We start from the raw sequence: 18,754 nt of genomic DNA on the forward strand, positions 1-18,754 counted from the left end.
CCTGCCCCTCTTCAAGCATTTCTCCTGGTAGAAATCTCAGTAAACATACAGAGATGAGAAGTTCAGAGTAACCTGCTATCTTTGCATTTTAAGTATCTCTCAAATCAGTTCACTTATTTCCAGTGCCGTCATATCATTTTGCCCTCAGATCTTGCGTGGTCTCCAGAACTAGCCTCCCCTCTGAATCCTGTGTTTCCAATTGGCTCGGCTCTTATCTTCTCAGCAGAGTAAGCTTAATTTTTTTTTTCATTTTGAAATAAATGAAAACTCATAAGAAGTACAATTAGAACAGAGTTCCTTGCTCCCTTCATTTAGCTTTTCCAATGATAACATTTTATGTTACCATAAACACAACACAACACATACAAAACACACAAAACACATCATCTAGAAAATGGATGTTGGTCAGTGCTGTTCAGTAAATTCAGCATGATCCTTTAAAATGCAAACCTGATCGTGTGAACTCTCCCCTCTTTGCTAAACCTATTACTGGCTTCCCATCAACTCATAAATAAGGACTAAAATTTTTAAATTGGCCCATAAATAGTGGGATTATCATTCCAGGTTGGCCAGGACAGATTTGGATCACACATGTAGTGTCAACAAACTATCCCATTTAGCATAAAGTATGGCAGGTTAGATGATAAGTTATGTGGTCAAGCCACTCAGAGTTCTGTGTCTGGTCAGCCTGTGGAGACCTCTAGCTTTTGTCTTATGCCCCTCCACTTCTGGCTTCTAAGCCCCTGTGACACAGACCATCTTGAAGTTCCTAGGATAGGATGCTGGATGTGCAATGTTTCTTCCTGCCACAGGCCCTTGCACTGTTCTCTCTGCCTGAAATACTTTCCCTCCCCACCTTACCTATCCCTAGATAGCTCCTACTTGTATCAGCTTAGCTAAATCATCATTCCATCCCCAGACCAGGTCACATTTCTCTATTAAGTGCCCTCACCATGCCCTGAACCTCTCCTTTGAACTGTTTGTCACAGTGATAATTTTATATCTGTTGCTAAAAATAGAGTAAGCTGTAAGAAAGTAGGGGGCATATGTGCACAATATCATATTCCCAGAACCAGCAGGAGCTTGCTGTATGGGAGATGATTACTTTGTAGCTGGGGACTGAATGAATAAAAGCTCAGTTCACAGCTTCATGAGCAACAGAAACGAAGAGGTTAATGGCTTCAGGAAAAAGCAAAAGCAAAAATCTCTTGCATCACCTTTGTAGGTTGCTGCCCATGTGGACTCATTTAGTCATTTAAAAAACCCAACTTTGAAATGAGACAGACCAAAGTTCAAAACTTGGTGTTCATAAGCTAAAGAACTCGATGCAAGCGATTTACCATCTTGGAACCTCAATTTTTTCTTTTTTTTTTGGTCTGTAAATAGCAGTAGTAGTAATAATGATGCAGAAGTCATCTACTCTATAATGAAAACTACAATTATTATAATAATGTGGTAATTATATAATTAGAACAACCACTCAGTATGTAATAATGATTATTATAAATAATAAGAGTCATCACACTTTTGTGAAGGTTGAATGAAAACAATGTACACTGCTTAACAGTCAGGCATTATTAAGTGAATGTGAACTCTGCTATAAAGTTGTTTCAAGTGTCTCATTTCCCGTGTCTAAGATGATTTCCTTGTTTCACAGAAGACATGCAGGGGAGACTTAAAGCTCCTCACGTGGTGCTGTCTCCCCATCACCTGCTCCCCTTTGGTTTCCACCACTTCAGACATGCAAGGCTACCTTTGGCTATCCAACCCCGAGCCAAACCTGGCATCTTCTGTGACTCTTTCCTTCTCCCCATGACAGACCAAATCCATCAGGAACGCTGGTCACATCCTCTTTGCAATACAGGCAGAACCCTGCAGCTCCCACCCCACCTGCTTCCTCCCACCATCCCCATCTGCCTGGATGACTGCATCGGCCTCCAAACAGGTCTCCTTGTCTCTGCCCTCGCCCTACAGAGCAGCCAGAGTGACACCATTAAAATGCAAGTCACATCAGCTCATTCTCCTGCTCAAACACTTCAAGGCTTCCCGGGACCCCATGAAGTAAAGTGGAGTAAAGTATGACATGCTCTGTGAAGCCTCTGTCCTCTCTTGCATTCCCTCTGGCTCCTTCCTCCCTCTTTCAGATCTTTTCTCCAAGGAGAGTCTTCCCCAAACACCTTACCAAAGTCACAAGCACAACACTCTATCCGCTCCCTGGTTTTATTTCCTCACAGCACTTATCATTTTCTATACTTTTGCTTCTTCATTTTCTTTATAATGTGTCTTCCCCACGAGAGTGGCAAGTCCATGATGACAGGGAGTTTTGTCTGCTCTGTCCTTGCTCCCTCCCTAGCATCTGACACTGGGCCTGACCTGTATTAGGTGATCAGTGAATGTATTTTGAATCAATACATGGGCGAGACAGTGAAGGAATGAGGCACCACTGCTCCCAAGGCAAGAGCTGTCCCAGACACAACAGGGTGTAAGTTACAAGGCATAGACTAAAACACCAAACCTGTGTCAAGACTGTGTTGGGCAGGGGTCTAGGAAGAGGAAGACGGTGAGGACACACTTCTAAGCACATGCTGCAGTTGCTGTCCCAGCCTCCGGGGGACTCTTGATAGTGGCTTGGTACTGCAAGTGCCTGCCCTGTCACTCTGGGGCGGCTGAGTGGCTGAGTGTAGAAGGATGAGAGTGGGTGCTCTCTACGCATACAAAAGGAAGAAATGTTCACATTCAGACCACGGTCTGATCTAGTGGGCCCATCAGTGGTTTACTGGTGGACTGCCCCAACTCAGGGAGATGTTTGATACAGAAGACTCCAGCCAGAAATCCCACCGGCTCAGGGGCCAAAATGAGCCCATTTTTACAGTAGCCAAATTAATTTCCCTTTATCAATATGTATGGGATTTCCAGAAGAACATATGCTGAGAAATGTTCTCCATATCCATTGTCCAGATGTTGGCAAAGTACAAACTAAAAAAGGAAATATTTAAAGTCTTGTGACTCCACAGGTTTTTGCCAAACAAACAAGCTTCTCTTGCTGGAAGCACAACACTGAGCCAAGGCTCTGCGTGGACTGGCCTTAAAAAGAAACTTTGGGCTGTGTTCAAACAAACTTGGAGCAAGCCAAAAACACTGAATTCTCAATTAGAGGGCAGTTATTCACAAACTTGAGGGAACTGAACTTTGATACGAAAAATATCCAAGAGTTGTAGTACTGAATCCTGTACAATCAGCCTACAAATATGAAGCATGAATTATGTGCTTCTATCAGCAAAAGTATGAAGTAGTTGCGGAAAGAACAAACTGGAATATCACCTAATACCCTAAAGGGGGAGGCATTCCCACAGTCTTTAAGGCTGGAAGGCAACTTACACTCTAGCCCAGGTAGAGTGCATCAGTCCCTTCCCTGGACTTGTGAGCTTAGTTGCTCTGAAAGTCGGCCAGTCGTGGTAACATCAGGACATTTGCTATGACTGTTCTCACATCACACTGACTTCTCAATTCTTCCTTGTGCTCAGTATGTAACACTTAACCTCAGGCTCCCTTCATTACTTGTTTTGACTCCCTTCCCTACAAGCACTTGGGCCTCCTTGATGTCTTCCTTACACATCAGGTTGGGGTAAGGAACAAAATCTCCAGAATTTCTGGCCTAAGAAATTCTCAGGAGTTGGTCTGATACATCAACTAACAGACAAGAAATTCATAGAAGATAACTGAATCGTCACCTGGCTTATTAATGCTAAAAGCAATGTGATGGCACAAGCCTTCTGATTCCTAACAGAAAACCTCTACCAACATTAGAAGGACAGACAAAATAAGTTAGCTTCTTGTTTTTTCTAGTATGTGTATAAGACTATACATATGTGTATACACACACAAACACACAACTTCTATAATATTGAGACATTATAACTATCTAGGCAACACATCCTAAAATCTTAGAAAAAACTGCTTGGTCAAAACAGAACCAATGAATGCAAGGCGTATGATCAGATATCCTGAATATGCCACTTTAAATGATCCCAAGTATTAACTACATGTATTCTATCTAGTGTCTGTAATAATGTCATTATCGGAGATGAAAATAAAACAATTCTGGGTGGTTAACATGGTATACAATAAAATATTTACAGTTCTTAACATTTGTACTTAAAATAATGGCTTGAGGTCTTCACACAGAATCAAAATTAAACATTTAATAGCTCATTGACCTTAATGCGTATCATTCCTAAAACTGTGGATAAGTGAAAACAGATATTTTATTCAAATGAAATCATAATATTTTTGTAGCTTAAATTTTTTTCTCAAGCTCAATTTGGTAAGAGTGTGGTACTTTACAAGAGTCATTATGAGGCTATCTTAAACTGTAGTCATTGCCCTAAAGAAAATGTTTATGGCCCGACTGGGATAATTATATTCTCCTATTAAATATTACTCCTCCAGGGCTAGTTATTGTTGAGTACAAATGTGCCACTTTATATGCAAATAAAATGTACGGAGATGTGAATAAAAAGTTCTGCATCTACCTACTCACAAATCATCTTATTATGATTCATATTAACAGATAGAACTTCTCAAGACGGGAGATGTTAATATCACATACAAGAGGCAATTCTTTCCTTGAACTTCTGCTTTCAAGATAGTTTAGATACAGTTGGAAATATTTGCTTTTCTCACAGTGACAGCAAATTGGGGTTTGCATTCTGAGTTGTATTTTTGATTCTATTTATTTACCTGACAAAGATCACAAGTAGGCAGAGAGGCAGAGAGAGAGGGAAGCAGGCTTCCCGCTGAGCAGAGAGCCCGATGTGGGGCTCGATCCCAGGACCCCGAGATCATGACCTGAGCTGAAGGCAGCGGCTTAACCCACTGAGCCACCCAGGCGCCCCCTGAGTTGTATTTTTGAGTCAAAAGATTTTACAGTCCTGAGATTACTTATTACCAAAACTCCAAAACTTGGGCTTTCTTTCCTTCTTTCTTTCTTTTTCTTTCTTTCTTTCTTTTTTTTAATTCTGACCTTGACTTCTCTTCAATCCATTTCATACAATACTCACACATCTGAAAACAAATCAGGATGCCCTGGAGTCTAGTTTCCAAGAAGGTTTCTTAAATCCAACCTAGCAAAGCAGAGAACTTCCACAAACATTGCACAAATGATAGTCATTTTGTGGCCACATATTTGCATTTTCTTTTTTTAAAAATCTGTATTCTTTGAATATGATCTTTGAGCAAGAATGTTATGGTAAAAGCGACAAGTCTGTTTTCGCATTTGAAGGAGCAATATTTTTGTATCTTAAATCCCATCTTAGGTTGGTATCTTGTATTTTTATTAGTCACCTCTCATGGTGCTAGGGAACAACTTTTTTTTTTTTTTTTAAGATTTTATTTATTTATTTGACAGAGAGAGAGCACAAGCAGGGGGAATGGCAGGCAGAGGGAGAAGCAGAGTCCACACTGTGCAGGGAGCCTGATGCAGGACTTGATCCCAGGACTCAGGGATCATGACCTGAGCTGAAGGCAGATGTTTGACTGACTGAGCTGCTAAGGTGCCCCAGGGAACAACTATTTTTAAAAACTGGATGATGCATATTTTGTCCCTATGTGTGCAGAGTTAACAATATAAGATGAATACTGACTATGTAAGGAAGGAACAAAATAGAGCATTTCATCACCATTTTTACCACTTTCCCTGCAGCTCTGCTGTCCATGCCTAGAGCTATCAAAGGAATATGGGAAAGCCAGGTAGCCTGAATGTGAAGACGGAGCTCTGATTTTCTGGCCAATTCACCGAACTCCCAGAGTCGAAGGATCATATAGCTGAACGAGAGCTAAAGGAAAGGATGTAGGGGAAGTCATCTCAGGGCTGAATCACCAGATCAAGACAATATTGCACATTTGGGAATTTAATTACTTCTGTTTCAATTTGGAGAAAGTTCTGTTTCTCACAGATTAGAAAGTCATTTATCCAGGAGTCAAAGCCAAATATTTATACTTCTTGAGAAATACCTAAAATTTTATGATTAAAGTTAGAGTCTGACTATTATACTTTTTAAAATTAGGGCTTAGGGATAACAGAGATAGCATAAAGTTAGTATTTGCATTAAACTGAATGAGGTAGGGAGACCTTTACTCTATTTTCTAGGAAGTCCGGAAATCTATGTTCATTGTCAGCATTTCTTCTCACACGATTCAAGGACACTTGGTGGACGGCTGGAAAATGCCAAGAAACTGAGAATCCTGATCAACTTGAAAAGCAAGGCCTGCATAAATGGCATTATGGGACATATCTGCTAGATTGCAATTTCTATAAGGGCAAGGTTCCTGGCTGCTTTGCACATGATTGCCTTGTTCTTGCTCAGAACAGTTACTGTCACCTCATAAGCCCTCAAAAATGTTTGACAGAGTGTTCGCTCCGGCAGCACATATATTAAAATTAGAATGATGCAGAGAAGATTCGTGTGGCCCCTGCACTAGGAAGACACATGAATTCGTGACACATTCCATATTAAAAGAAAAGTTTGACAGATAGATGAAGAAATTAGTACATGCTTTTCCACCACTGGATATTATGCTATGTCTTGTCCGTTCTTCCCAAACTATGGTCACCTAATACTTGGGCCATACACACACACACACACACACACTTCAGTGAAAATACATTTTTCTTATAGCCTTCAAAATAAAGTAAACTCTTAAGTGTCCATAATCACTTAGATATTCTGCTTCAAAGCATAGAAATGGACTAAATTTATCCTACAAATGAAAATAGTTCTATAGTACAGTATTAAATCAATTTAATTAACATTTTAATGTTAACAGGACATAGTTAATATCACCCTCAAAGTATCTGAAGTAATGATCTTCATGGTTAGAGAGGGCACAAATGGGGCCTCAGCTTCTCTTTGCTCCCTGATACTTGAGACAAAGGGGTTCAATCACTGGAAAAGTCTGTGCTTCAAAAATGACCTCTTGGGGCACCTGGGTGGCTCAGTGGGTTAAGCTGCTGCCTTCGGCTCAGGTCATGATCTCAGGGTTCTGGGATCGAGCCCTGCATCGGACTCTCTGCTCAGCGGGGAGCCTGCTTCCTCCTCTCTCTCTGCCTGCCTCTCTGCCTGCTTGTGATCTCTCTCTGTCAAATAAATAAATAAAATCTTTAAAAAAAAAAAATGACCTCTTGAGCAACCTTTCTGTATTTAGTTTGCTCCCCCCTCAATCTCATTCCACTCTCCAAAATGGAGTTGGCATCTGTCTAAAATGCAAATTGCATTATGTCACTAGCTTGCTCAAAACACTGCAGAAGATCACAAGCAGACAGAGAGGGGGAAGCAGGCTCCCCACTGTGCAGAGATCCCAATGAGGTCCTCGATCCCAGGACCCTGAGATCATAACCTGAGCTGAAGGCAGAAGCTTAACCTACTGAACCACCCAGGTGCCACAGCTCCTTTCTTTTTTAAGAGCAACTGTTTTTGGTCATCTGCTTGTCATAAAAGGCCTGACTTGAATAGTAACCCTCCTCCAGATCCAAGCCCTCCACTCCTGAACTTAAGCTCCAATCACACCAAAGTGGTAGTTGTTACCTCACTGGAAACATTGCATTAGTTGACACCTCTGGACATTTGCTATACAATTTCTGTAGTGTGGCATGCTGTCCTTCCCTTTCTCAACCTTGGTGACACTTTTTCCCTTTAAGATGCATCAAATCCTCTCTTGGTTACAGACATGTCCTTCAGGTACGGTCCATTATAAGCCTGGAGTGTATCTCATCAGCCTCTGTTCCATTATATTGAAATTGACTAACCACATGTCTGTTTCTGACTCTACATCCTCAATATTCCCATTACACAAACTATGCCAAAGTCATCTTTTGGCTTCTAGCACCCATTGTGAAGTCAGAGTCAGTGGAATATTTTTTTTTTAAAGATTTTATTTATTCATTTGACAGAGAGAGACACAGTGAGAGAGGGAACACAAGCAGGGGAAGTGGGAGAGAAGCAGGCTTCCCGCCAAGCAGGGAGCCTGATGCTGGGCTGGATCCCAGGACCCTGGAATCATGACCTGAGCCGAAGGCAGACGCTTAACGACTGAGCCACCCAGGTGCCCAGAGTCAGTGGAATTAATATGCACTGCACCAAATTGAGTAAGTAACATCCTCTTGCTCTTCCCCATCAACGCTGCCTAATCTTGCAATGCTCTGTTATGGCCTGGGAGTTTCCAGAAGTACCATCCTCTTTTCTTATATAAATTGATTAATTGAGCTACTAATATATAAAGGCGGCAACATTTTATAAATGAACAAAATTAACAAAAATTAACAAAATTAACAAAAGCTGTATTACCGACACTAAACAATTAGTAAATAACATTATAAGGAGGAGTCAGGTGGGAAATAAACCCAAGTGTGAGTTAACAATGTGAGTTAACACTTGTGAAAAATCATTATTTAGAATAAGAAATATTTGCATGAAAGCATCTCAGTTATGTTTTGTAGTAACTAAACTTGATATTATTTGCATATCTGGAGTGCTTCTATAGCTCTTTTTAAGAGCTTTGAATAGGGGGGAGGAGTCAAGATGGCGGAGAAGTAGCAAGCTGAGACTGCTTCAGCTAGCCGGAGATCAGCTAGATAGCTTATCTAAAGATTGCAAACACCTGAAAATCCATCGGCAGATCGAAGAGAAGAAGAACAGCAATTCTGGAAACAGAAAAACAACCACTTTCTGAAAGGTAGGACCAGCAGAGAAGTGAATCCAAAGCGACGGGAAGATAGACCCCGGGGGGGAGGGGCCGGCTCCCGGCAAGCGGCGGAGCAACCGCGCACAAAATCAGGACTTTTAAAAGTCTGTTCCGCTGAGGGACATCGCTCCAGAGGCTAAACCGGGGCGAAGCCCACGCGGGGTCAGCGTGGCCTCAGGTCCCGCAGGGTCACAGAAGGATCGGGGGTGTCTGAGTGTCGCAGAGCTTGCGGGTATTGGAAACGGGAAAGCCGGCTACAGAGACAGAGCCGACAGTAAGCTCACAGCTCCGTGTTACCTTGAACCGGTCGCAGGCTCGGTGAGCTCGGAGCGCGGCCGGAGGTCAGGCAGACGGGAGTAACTGGGCGCGGTTCTCTGAGCACGCACTGAGGAGTGCGGCCCTGGGCTCTCGGCTCCTCCGGGCCGGAGACCAGGAGGCCGCCATTTGTATTCCCGTCCTCTGGAACTCTACGGCGCTCAGGGAACAAAAGCTCCTGAAAGCAAACCCGAGCGGATTACTCACCCCGGCCCCGGGTAAGGGCGGTGTAATTCCGCCTGGGGCAAAGACACTTGAGAATCACTAAAAACAGGCCCCTCCCCCAGAAGATCAACAAGAAATCCAGCCAAGACCAAGTTCACCTACCAAGGAGTGCGGTTTCAATACCAAGGAGAGCAGCAGAATTCCAGAGGAGGAGAAAGCCAAGCACGGAACTCATGGCTTTTTTCCTGTGATTTTTTTTTTAGTCTTGCAGTTAATTTAATTTTTTTTCTTTTTCATTTTTTTTTTTTTCTCGCCTTCGGGTAAAATTTTTTTTAACTGTTACCTTTTTCTTTTTTTAACGATTTTATACTAGTTTATCTAATATATATATTTTTTCTTTTTTACATTTTTCTTAGGTGTTTTCTTTTTTAAAAAATTCTTTTCTTTTCTTTTCTTTTCTTTTTTTTTTTTTTTTCCTTTTTTTTTTTTTTTTTTTTTTTTTTTTCTTTCTTCCTTTTTGAACCTCTTTTTATCCCCTTTCTCCCCACTCACGATTTTGGATCTCCTCTAATTTGGTTAAAGCATATTTTCCTGGGGGTTGTTGCCACCCTTTTAGTATTTTACTTGCCCCTTCATTTACTCTTATCTGGACAAAATGACAAGACGTAAAAATTCAACACAAAAAAAAAGAACAAGAGGCAGTACCGAAGGCTAGGGACCTAATCAATACAGACATCGGTAATATGTCAGATCTAGAGTTCAGAATGACAATTCTCAAGCTTCTAGCCGGGCTCGAAAAAGGCATGGAAGATATTAGAGAAACCCTCTCGAGAGATATAAAAGCCCTTTCTGGAGAAATAAAAGAACTAAAATCTAACCAAGGTGAAATCAAAAAAGCTATTAATGAGGTGCAATCAAAAATGGAGGCTCTAACTGCTAGGATAAGTGAGGCAGAAGAAAGAATTAGTGATATAGAAGACCAAATGACAGAGAATAAAGAAGCTGAGCAAAAGAGGGACAAACAGCTACTGGACCACGAGGGGAGAATTCGAGAGATAAGTGACACCATAAGACGAAACAACATTAGAATAATTGGGATTCCAGAAGAAGAAGAAAGTGAGTGAGGGGAGCAGAAGGTATACTGGAGAGAATTATTGGGGAGAATTTCCCCAATATGGCAAAGGGAACGAGCATCAAAATTCAGGAGGTTCAGAGAATGCCCCTCAAAATCAATAAGAATAGGACCACACCCCGTCACCTAATAGTAAAATTTACAAGTCTCAATGACAAAGAGAAAATCCTGAAAGCAGCCCGGGAAAAGAAGTCTGTAACATACAATGGTAAAAATATTAGATTGGCAGCTGACTTATCCACAGAGACCTGGCAGGCCAGAAAGAGCTGGCATGATATTTTCAGAGCACTAAACGAGAAAAACATGCAGCCAAGAATACTATATCCAGCTAGGCTATCATTGAAAATAGAAGGAGAGATTAAAAGCTTCCAGGACAAACAACAACTGAAAGAATTTGCAAATACCAAACCAGCTCTACAGGAAATATTGAAAGGGGTCCTCTAAGCAAAGAGAGAGCCTACAAGTGGTAGATCAGAAAGGAACAGAGACCCATATACAGTAACAGTCACCTTACAGGCAATACAATGGCACTAAATTCATATCTCTCAATAGTTACCCTGAATGTGAATGGGCTAAATGCCCCTGTCAAAAGACACAGGGTATCAGAATGGATAAAAAAACAAAACCCATCTATATGTTGCCTCCAAGAAACACATTTTTAAGCCCGAAGACACCTCCAGATTTAAAGTGAGGGGGTGGAAAAGAATTTACCATGCTAATGGACATCAGAAGAAAGCAGGAGTGGCAATCCTTATATCAGATCAATTAGATTTTAAGCCAAAGACTATAATAAGAGATGAGGAAGGACACTATATCATACTCAAAGGGTCTGTCCAACAAGAAGATTTAACAATTTTAAATATCTATGCCCCCAATGTGGGAGCAGCCAACTATATAAACCAATTAATAACAAAATCAAAGAAAAACACATCAACAATAATACAATGATAGTAGGGGACTTTAACACTCCCCTCACTGAAATGGACAGGTCATCCAAGCAAAAGATCAGCAAGGAAATAAAGGCCTTAAATGACACACTGGACCAGATGGACATCACAGATATATTCAGAATATTTCATCCCAAAGCAACAGAATACACATTCTTCTCTAGTGCACATGGAACATTCTCCAGAATAGATCACATCCTCGGTCCTAAATCAGGACTCAACCGGTATCAAAAGATTGGGATCATTCCCTGCATATTTTCAGACCACAATGCTCTAAAGCTAGAACTCAACCACAAAAGGAAGTTTGGAAAGAACCCAAATACATGGAGACTAAACAGTATCCTTCTAAAGAATGAATGGGTCAACCGGGAAATTAAAGAAGAATTGAAAAAAATCATGGAAACAAATGATAATGAAAATACAACGGTTCAAAATCTGTGGGACACAACAAAGGCAGTCCTGAGAGGAAAATATATAGCGGTACAAGCCTTTCTCAAGAAACAAGAAAGGTCTCAGGTACACAACCTAACCCTACACCTAAAGGAGCTGGAGAAAGAACAAGAAAGAAACCCTAAGCCCAGCAGGAGAAGAGAAATCATAAAGATCAGAGCAGAAATCAATGAAATAGAAAAACCAAAAAAACAATAGAACAAATCAACGAAACTAGGAGCTGGTTCTTTGAAAGAATTAATAAGATTGATAAACCCCTGGCCCGACTTATCAAAAAAAAGAAAAGAGAAAGGACCCAAATAAATAAAATCATGAATGAAAGAGGAGAGATCACAACTAACACCAAAGAAATACAAACTATTATAAGAACATACTATGAGCAACTCTACGGCAATAAATTTGACAATCTGGAAGAAATGGATGCATTCCTAGAAACATATAAACTACCGCAACTGAACCAGAAAGAAATAGAAAGCCTGAACAGACCCATAACCAGTAAGGAGATAGAAACAGTCATTAAAAATCTCCAAACAAACAAAAGCCCAGGGCCAGACGGCTTCCCGGGGGAATTCTACCAAACATTTAAAGAAGAACTAATTCCTATTCTCCTGAAACTGTTCCAAAAAATAGAAATGGAAGGAAAACTTCCAAACTCATTTTATGAGGCCAGCATCACCTTGATCCCAAAACCAGACAAGGATCCCACCAAAAAAGAGAGCTATAGACCGATATCCTTGATGAACACAGATGCGAAAATACTCAACAAAATACTAGCCAATAGGATTCAACAGTACATTAAAAAGATTATTCACCACGACCAAGTGGGATTTATTCCAGGGCTGCAAGGTTGGTTCAACATCCGCAAATCAGTCAATGTGATACAACACATCAATAAAAGAAAGAACAAGAACCATATGATACTCTCAATAGATGCTGAAAAAGCATTTGACAAAGTACAACATCCCTTCCTGATCAAAACTCTTCAAAGTGTAGGGATAGAGGGCACATACCTCAATATCATCAAAGCCATCTATGAAAAACCCACCGCAAATATCATTCTCAATGGAGAAAAACTGAAAGCTTTTCCGCTAAGGTCAGGAACACGGCAGGGATGTCCATTATCACCACTGCTATTCAACATAGTACTAGAGGTCCTAGCCTCAGCAATCAGACAACAAAAGGAAATTAAAGGCATCCAAATCGGCAAAGAAGAAGTCAAATTATCACTCTTCGCAGATGATATGATACTATATGTGGAAAACCCAAAAGACTCCACTCCAAAACTGCTAGAACTTATACAGGAATTCAGTAAAGTGTCAGGATATAAAATCAATGCACAGAAATCAGTTGCATTTCTCTACACCAACAGCAAGACAGAAGAAAGAGATATTAAGGAGTCAATCCCATTTACAATTGCATCCAAAACCATAAGATACCTAGGAATAAACCTAACCAAAGAGACACAGAATCTATACTCAGAAAACTATAAAGTACTCATGAAAGAAATTGAGGAAGACACAAAGAAATGGAAAAATGTTCCATGCTCCTGGATTGGAAGAATAAATATTGTGAAAATGTCTATGCTACCTAAAGCAATCTACACATTTAATGCAATTCCTATCAAAGTACCATCCATCTTTTTCAAAGAAATGGAACAAATAATGCTAAAATTTATATGGAACCAGAAAAGACCTCGAATAGCCAAAGGGATATTGAAAAAGAAAGCCAACGTTGGTGGCATCACAATTCCGGACTTCAAGCTCTATTACAAAGCTGTCATCATCAAGACAGCATGGTACTGGCACAAAAACAGACACATAGATCAATGGAACAGAATAGAGAGCCCAGAAATAGACCCTCAAATCTATGGTCAACTAATCTTCGACAAAGCAGGAAAGAATGTCCAATGGAAAAAAAGACAGCCTTTTCAATAAATGGTGCTGGGAAAATTGGACAGCCACATGCAGGAAAATGAAATTGGACCATTTCCTTACACCACACACAAAAATAGACTCAAAATGGATGAAGGACCTCAATGTACGAAAGGAATCCATCAAAATCCTTGAGGAGAACACGGGCAGCAACCTCTTCGACCTCTGCCGCAGCAACATCTTCCTAGGAACAACGCAAAAGGCAAGGGAAGCAAGGGAAAAAATGAACTACTGGGATTTCATCAAGATCAAAAGCTTTTGCACAGCAAAGGAAACAGTTAACAAAATCAAAAGACAACTGACAGAATGGGAGAAGATATTTGCAAACGACATATCAGATAAAGGACTAGTGTCCAGAATCTATAAAGAACTTAGCAAACTCAATACCCAAAGAACAAATAATCCAATCAAGAAATGGGCAGAAGACATGAACAGACATTTCTGCAAAGAAGACATCCAGATGGCGAACAGACACATGAAAAAGTGCTCCATATCACTCGGCATCAGGGAAATACAAATCAAAACCACAATGAGATATCACCTCACACCAGTCAGAATGGCTAAAATCAACAAGTCAGGAAATGACAGATGCTGGCGAGGATGCGGAGAAAGGGGAACCCTCCTACACTGTTGGTGGGAATGCAAGCTGGTGCAGCCACTCTGGAAAACAGCATGGAGGTTCCTCAAAATGTTGAAAATAGAACTGCCCTATGATCCAGCAATTGCACTATTGGGTATTTACCCTAAAGATACAAATGTAGTGATCCAAAGGGACACATGCACCCGAATGTTTATAGCAGCAATGTCCACAATAGCCAAACTATGGAAAGAACCTAAATGTCCATCAACAGATGAATGGATCAAGAAGATGTGGTATATATACACAATGGAATACTATGCAGCCATCAAAAGAAATGAAATCTTGCCATTTGCAACAACATGGATGGAACTAGAGCGTATCATGCTTAGCGAAATAAGTCAAGCAGAGAAAGACAACTATCATATGATCTCCCTGATATGAGGAAGTGGTGATGCAACATGGAGGCTTAAGTGGGTAGAAGAATAAATGAAACAAGATGGGATTGGGAGGGAGACAAACCATAAGTGACTCTTAATCTCACAAAACAAACTGAGGGTTGCCGGGGGGAGGGGGTTTGGGAGAAGGGGGTGGGATTATGGACATTGGGGAGGGTATGTGATTTGGTGAGTGCTGTGAAGTGTGTAAACCTGGTGATTCACAGACCTGTACCCCTGGGGATAAAAATATATGTTTATAAAAAATAAAAAATTAAAAAAAAAAAATAAAAATAAAAAAAAAATAAAAAACTAAAAAAAAAAAAAAAAAAAAAAAGAGCTTTGAATAATAGCTCAAAGCTATTTTAATAAATTCAAAAAATAATTATAAAATCATCTCTCTATGTCAATCTAGTATGCCAATATATTGCCTAGAAAGATTTTCTTACAGTGAAAAAATATAATAACCCAGAAAAAATATAATAGAAATGCTAACATTCCTTTAGCAATGGTGGTTCTAGCTGGGACGTCCTATTATCAATAAATACTGTGGCCCCCAGTCTCCAATTTCGAGACAACGCAGTGACTGAATCAGTATTCTCCAAAGCACAAAGCAGGCAATCTTTTTTGTCCTTTGTGCATTTTTCACATCTTAGAACTGCCCCCTTCAATCTTCCTGTGTGCCATCTACCCACACATCCATGTCACTGTATATCACTAGTCTTTACAAGTTCGTCAGAGTATAGTTTTCTTACTGTGCTAAAATCTTATGCATAATTATGTGAAGTTGCTATGGAGATTTTGTGTGATTTGTCATGAAGAAATCTGTTGTGTTTGAGATAATTCTCCATACTAATGACTCAGGTATCCATTCTCCTCACTCCCTTATTTTCTCTGGGATTATAACCAACTGCATCTATTTGAATATCTATAAGCGAAAGTCATTTTATAAATAACACAACCAGAAAAGTTATTGAATTCACTAAGATGAAGCACTACAGTACAGGTGGACCAATTTCTGATGATTAAGGAAAAACTTCCATTACAGTACTTTTTTGAAAACCAGCAAGATTCCTGCCTGCCTCCTTTAGGAAGAGATCTCACAGAAGTTCCTTTACAATTACACCTCTTAGAATTCTGTCTCTAATTATATGATATATGTTTTGGTTCTATCGTCACTTAGAAAATGTAATTTTATTTATTTATTTTTTAAGATTTTATTTATTTGAGAGAGCGCATGTGTGCAAATGACACACACACACACACACACACACACACACACTGAATTCTGGTAGAGCGGTGAGAAAAGCAGCAACACTGACAGTGAGATCTCTGGTGGCTTTAAAACTCAGCAAAGAAAATGAAAGAATCTGAGTATGTAAGCAGTCATGTCCAGTTCAAGACTGTCTAGAAGAGGAAAGAGAATCGTTTGAAGAGCAAATGGCTGGAGTTTAGGAAAAAGTCGGGAGGATTTGGTTGTCTCAGCCAAGAGTCCTTCAGTATAACAGCAAATAGAGATTCAGGATTTCCTCAGTGTCCAAAATCCTCTTTTTATGGACCCACAAAATTTTAATAATTACCTTTGAACATTTTTATTTCGTTTAGTGGCATAAAAAGGAACGCCAAGCCTATTTTGAATGTATTAATGAAGAACTTCTTATCAAATACCTCCCTGTGGTCCAGAGTCTTGTTTGTACTTTCATTCATGATGGCCTTATTAAAAGCTAATAGATGAATGGATAAAGAAGATGTGAGATTATATATATATATATATATGACATGGAATACTATGCAGCCATCAAAAGAAATGAAATCTTGCCATTTGCGACAACGTGGATGGAACTAAAGGGTATTATGCTTAGTAAAATAAGTCAGTCGGAGAAAGCCAACTATCATATGATTTCCCTGATATGAGGAAGTGGAGATGCAACGTGGGAGGTTTGGGGGATAGAAAAAGAATAAATGAAACAAGATGGGATTGGGAGGGAGACAAATCATAAGAGACTCTTAATCTCACAAAACAAACTGAGGATTGCCGAGGGAAGGGGAGTAGGGAGAGGGTGGTGAGGTTATTGACATTGGGGAGAGTATGCACTATGGTGAGTGCTGTGAAGTATGTAAACCTGGCAATTCACAGACCTGTACCCCTGGGGCTAATAATACATTATATGTTTGTAAAAAATTTTTAAAAAATTATTTTAAAAAATTAAATTTAAAAAAAGCTAATATAAAACGAACAGAGGTAGACTTAATGGGATGTTCCTGCCACAAATAAAGGTAAAAACTATGTAGTCACACATGAAACTAATGAACATTATGTAGCTTGAAGGGTAGAATTTAAAAGACAGCTCAGTCATCTTCCATCACTAGACTGTACAAGGCAACCAAATGCCAAAGAAATCAAAGAAAGCCTCAGTCAAGGTACAAGTCTAGTAAGTGTTTCAGCAAAACAGCACCACCACCTGTCATTCAATTCATGAATTTTATCTGGTTCTGTAATTAAATGAGACCAATGAACAACAAGATGTGTGAAGAGAAAGACAAATGATCAAGGAAGAAAGGAACAAATCTGTAAAAATAGTGTCAAAAAGTACAGGCTAAGCCATGGCTTACAAAACCTGGTGAAATTGACAGGGTATCAGGTTATGACTCTCTTTCGAGTCAGATGAGAAGAAGGATACAATTGACTTACTGCTTGAGCAGGTGACATCATGCTAATATAGAAGCTGGGGAGAAAGCGGGTTCATTCAATTCCTGTATCACTTGTCCCTTTGCTATCAACAAATCGAAAAGAAGAGGAAAACATGAAGCCCAAGATGAGTGAAGAGATCCCAAGGGAGATCAGCAAGCTTCTCTGCCTAAATCTAAGTCTCAACAATAAATTACACCCTGGGATAATAAATGGACTTCAGATGGGATGGTGGAGGCATTAAAGGCAATCACTGGGGAGTCATGACAAGTCAGAGAGGGATACACATTAAAAGCAGGAAAATGTACTTATTTTTAAGAATATTTCAGATTTTTTTTTTTTTAAATTTCAAAGTCAAAGTAAAAAGCTGCATTTAGAAACTACGAATCACTCTCTAGGCTGATCCCTCTTCAAAAAAGATCATTTATAGAATGCATTCTTCTAAAAGACGGTGTATGGGGCGCCCGGGTGGCTCAGTGTGTTGAGTGTCCGACTCCTGGTTTTGGCTCAGGTCATGAACTGGGGTTGGTGAGATCAGAGCCCTGAGACTGGCACCCGACTCAGTGGGGAGTCTGCTTGAAGATTCTCTTCCTCTGCCCCTCCACCTGCTGGCATGCACACACACTCTTTCTTAAATAAGTAAATAAGTAAATAAATAAATCTTTTAAAAAATAAATAAAAGAGGGTGTGTAACAATTAGAAAAGAAATCAATGGTCACAGGGAGTTACAAGGGCTCCCTGAGAACGGTTCCCCTTCACGTCTTCTGAACAATGGCAACAAGACTGAGAGGCAGAGTGAACCTGGATTTCAGCTGAGCATTTAATACATATTGCTTGATGACCAAGAAGCAGGATACAGCAAGAGCGACGAGATAATCATTTCTGGGAAGCGAAGCTGCAGAGGCACATTGCAGGTCCTCTGCTGAAATGATGCAGCAGAACTTCATGAAACGCCTGGGTTTGGAGTCAGAAATCTAAAACTGAGTAACTGCTTCACCTCTGATGGGTGCAAGGGTCCACAAATCTGGGTGCTGCTGGTTCTATCAGTCCAACTGTATTGGAATATGGTGGCATGCATCTGTTTACCTGTTGTCTGTGGCTGTCGTCTCCCCTTGTTCAGGGGGGAACAGGATCAACAGAGATCGTCCAGCCGCTAAGCTAACATATTTACCATGGAGCCCTTTACTGGGAAAGTCTATCAGCCCCCTGCCAGGTCACATAAGCAAGGATGGAGCATCACCTTGCGACTCTCATTTTCAGCCTCCACATTCGTAGAGAGAGATCGCAGCCAGTGCTGCCAGATGGAGGAAATACCGTATGGAAAAGCTGTTCACGGATTGTAATGTGCTATACATGCAGAAGATACATGCTA

The 18,754-nt window shown here is 40.3% G+C and overlaps 1 protein-coding gene and 1 non-coding gene across 6 annotated transcripts in view; one reads left to right on the plus strand and one right to left on the minus strand.

The window, feature by feature from the left end:
• NCKAP5 (NCK associated protein 5) overlaps positions 1 to 18,754 on the minus strand; it is a 971,589-nt gene that overhangs the window by 670,354 nt on the left and 282,481 nt on the right. The gene's annotated exons all lie outside the window — the stretch shown is intronic.
• Positions 6,410 to 6,516, plus strand: LOC123387964. Its single transcript, XR_006602453.1, has one exon. It is a non-coding gene; the product is annotated as a U6 spliceosomal RNA (small nuclear RNA).

This window comes from Mustela putorius, unplaced genomic scaffold (assembly GCF_011764305.1).
Source record: "Mustela putorius furo isolate JIRA1106 unplaced genomic scaffold, ASM1176430v1.1 tig00003867_pilon_pilon_pilon, whole genome shotgun sequence".
NCBI lineage: Eukaryota > Metazoa > Chordata > Mammalia > Carnivora > Mustelidae > Mustela > Mustela putorius.